We start from the raw sequence: 3,485 nt of genomic DNA, 5'->3' as shown, positions 1-3,485 counted from the left end.
GGGGGGGGGGGGGTAAATAGATTAAATTTTCAAGGGCGAAAGAGGGGAAGGGGATGGCGAAGAAGGAAAAACATAAAAATTGTCGCGCTTTATACTTAATAAAATGTCAAAAAAAAAATGGAAAAACGTTAGGCAGAAATAATACGTGCAAACTGTATACGAAAATACGATCGATTAACGTGCCACTCCCGTCGTTACTGACTTAACTACATAAACGTGGCTAATTGTTTGATTAACGATCGAAATGTACCGCGATAAAGGCGGCCATTATTAATGCGATACGTGATACGGGATTATGGGAAAACGATCCAACGTAACGTTGCTCGAGTACGTGTATATACGAAACGTATACGAAATTAGGATAAGTGGTTAAACTTCCTGTAGTATTATTAGACCCATTAAGAAAAAGAGAAGAAAAAAAAAAATTTGGAATTTTCACCATTTTCGAAATACCCATTCACAAACGCATTTGCGTATGATCGATGAACCAACGGCAGTGTTAGCTTTTCATTCGAAGAGAAGAAAAATATATAAAAGTTAACACAGAGTTTAGGTTGAGAACCCCTGTGCCGTCTGATCTCGTACCGCCATCATCTCCTTGGCATTTCTAGCGTGTCCCTCTTGAAACCCACCCCTCGCGCAGAATGACAACCCTCGAGAAACGTTTGGTGTCTAATGCCTTCGTTTAACGACCCCGTTTCAGGAATAGGGGTTGAGAACCTCTACTCCCGTTCTGCATAGGGGGGGGGGGGCTAGAGAGGGGAAGGGATACCTCAATGCGTACTGCGTATTTAACGCACACGCGGTTTAACGAACTTCGAATTCTCTCGGTCCGATTTTACCTAAACTACCCCTAGAGGCCAGTGCGTCGGCCAACCCCCAGGCCGGCCACCCTCCCTTTCAGTCAGTCCGTATGGACCAGATCTGAAACTTTGGGGTTGAGAACCTCACGGTGAAGCGTCTGATCTCATACTCCGAGCGTACCATCCCCTTTCAGCTTCGGTCCCTCAGCAGTCCAAGCAGTTTTCAACCCCTGCACCCCTGGCACCGCGAAAGGGAGGGAGGGAGGGGGGAGGCACGCAGCGACCTACGAGGAGGGTGGGCGGAGGGTGTATTGCGGATTTGTAGCAACCCTCGAGCCCGGACGCTTCCTCCGGAGCCACCCCTAGGCTACATCATATCCCCCATCTTCCTGCCACCCTTAGGCACACGCACGCACACACACGCATGCTCACGCGGCGCACCCCTTAGTCGCTCCGACACCTTTCCTCTACCTAACTTTCGATTTTCCTTCGATACCTTTTTCGTCGTCTACTACCACCCCGCGGCCATCGCTACCCTGGGTCAACAACCCTGTGGGGGATGAAAAAAACAGCATTAGGTCGAACGGGGTGCTGATCATCGTGGCATCTTAATTAAGGCTTTCCAGATGATCTTGAGGGAAGATACAATAAAGTGACACCCCTTTCGAATTTGCCACCGGGTATGCAGTGCTACTCTTACACGAAGGGTAGGGCCGGGGAGGAGGATTGTAGATTAGGGTGAAGGTGTTAAGGGATGCCCAAACAGAGAAATCTCATGGATCCGGCGGACCAAGGAGAAAATACGATCGATGGACCTGGGTACCCCGGGTTCTTCCTCCATGGGGGACGAAAGAGAGGCCACGCTCAGTAAAGGGTTGTAAAGAGAGCCCAGAGCGTGCGAGAGGTCGTGCCTCGCTCATAAGGGTGTATTTTCGGGCAGCTGCCAATCAAAAGGAAATGAATTTTACAGGAGGGAAGATACGCTTCGCCCTGGCGCGCGCGTTCCTAGCTAGACGCACTGGAACCCTATGAGAATTTCAAGGGGTCTCTCGGGTAGCAGCCTGTGGTGCCATCTGTGGAGTTTGGCGGGAACTTTGTCTTAAAAATCATCCCCCAGATCAATACTCTGCGCGGCCAGACAGAGCCTGCAAAATGCAAGGGTGCTCAGGGCCGCCTTTAATTTTCCCACGGGCGCAGAGACATTACGTTCCTCTTAACTATCTGCCATTATGTATCTCTTATTCTTAATGTTAAGGGATACCATCCCCTGTTTTCCCACCCTTACGAGCTCCCCGTCGATTCTCACTGCCGCGAAACAATATTTCAGAGCCTCGAGAATAAAACCATTTAAATCCAGTAACATCGAAAATGTTTTCGAAACTCGTTAAAGAATTTTTCAAAAGTCTCGAAAAACGTCCCTCGCAACTTTTAAGGGTAGTTTCGCTACTACCCCCTTCTGCTACACTCTCTACTCGCAGTCTCTATTTTTAACCTTGGAAATTCTGGACCCTCCGCAATGTCTGACACTTGTTCCCCTCTCTGTAGCCTCGCCGACTAGAAAACAACCCCCAGTAGAGGGGTTGTTCCATTACACAGATCCTCGGCTACTTTCACAAAAAGGGGTAGCACCACCGAGGCCGCGAAGGAAATCCTTGATGGAAAGCTGAAAAATTATGCCAAAGATGCACCCCTGCAGGAATGCCTCCCTCCTCCCACAAAGAGGCAGTAGAAGAAGCCGCATGAAAGCAGCCCCCAGAAAACAGCTGAAGACCTTCGAATCCGGGTCATAGATACGATAGACAAGTAGGGGATGAAGTGAACCTTGGGAGGTTTCAGCGGAGCTAAAAAAAATAGAGGGAGGCCACTTCCACTCTGTGGCTTCTAATAACGTAATTAGATTTACCATGCTAAGGTTCGTCCCTCCTTACGTACCAGCGACTTACGACATAATTGCCTACGTATAAATTCCAATCCCATTTTCATCCCCTAAAATCTTGACCAACCCCTCAATACCGTATCGGTCAACGGGTGCTGGATTCGCACGACAGGTCTAGGTAATTTCGCAAATTTATCAGCTCCCAGAGGAAATTTTTTCGGAGGGTCCCGGACACGTGGTACAGGACGATGGAGGAGACAGGGGTAGGGGCTCCATCGAGGGAACCTACTCAAACGGGAAAGTAAAAGCGTAACGATTCCTTATCCGAGGAACCGGAGAGCGAAGCAAGGTGGGCCATTCGTCTCCGTCGTATTTTCGGTAGCCGAAGCTCGATTTAATATTGACAGGTACGAGGGGCTGGTAAATTTGTAGGGGCAGTGCGCGATAGGGGTGACTGGCAGGGATGGCTGTAGCTGTACGGACGGGGTAGGTAGCTACCGGCTGGAGTAGGGCTAAGAGGGGTGGGTGGTTGGGGGAGGGGGCAGGAGGAGGAAGGGAGGAATCGACGGTAAGCGGCTTATTGTGAGCAGCAACGTTAGCAGGCAACGTTCGTCCAATTCCGACAACGTCGGCTGACGCTCGACGTCGGGGCCGACGTCGGGGGACGCTGATATTTTAATAACCTCCCACCCCGAGTACTCCACGAGTAACTGGCGAGTAAAAACCCTTTAACCGCAGCTCTTAACTTTCATCCCCGCAACTGGGATAAGGAAAAGAAAAAAAAAAAAAAAAAAAAAAAAAAAAAA

At 49.5% G+C, this 3,485-nt stretch overlaps 2 protein-coding genes across 11 annotated transcripts in view; one reads left to right on the top strand and one right to left on the bottom strand.

The window, feature by feature from the left end:
- LOC107269498 (RNA-binding protein Musashi homolog 2) overlaps nucleotides 1-3,485 on the bottom strand; it is a 150,543-nt gene that overhangs the window by 23,875 nt on the left and 123,183 nt on the right. The window lies entirely within an intron of this gene.
- LOC107269499 overlaps nucleotides 1-3,485 on the top strand; it is a 53,495-nt gene that overhangs the window by 49,005 nt on the left and 1,005 nt on the right. The window lies entirely within an intron of this gene.

The sequence above is a fragment of the Cephus cinctus genome, unplaced genomic scaffold (assembly GCF_000341935.2).
Source record: "Cephus cinctus unplaced genomic scaffold, Ccin1 Ccin1_scaffold0662, whole genome shotgun sequence".
NCBI classification, from domain to species: Eukaryota; Metazoa; Arthropoda; class Insecta; order Hymenoptera; family Cephidae; genus Cephus; species Cephus cinctus.
Note: the sequence above shows the minus strand (reverse complement) of the source record. Positions and strands in the feature narration are given on the sequence as shown.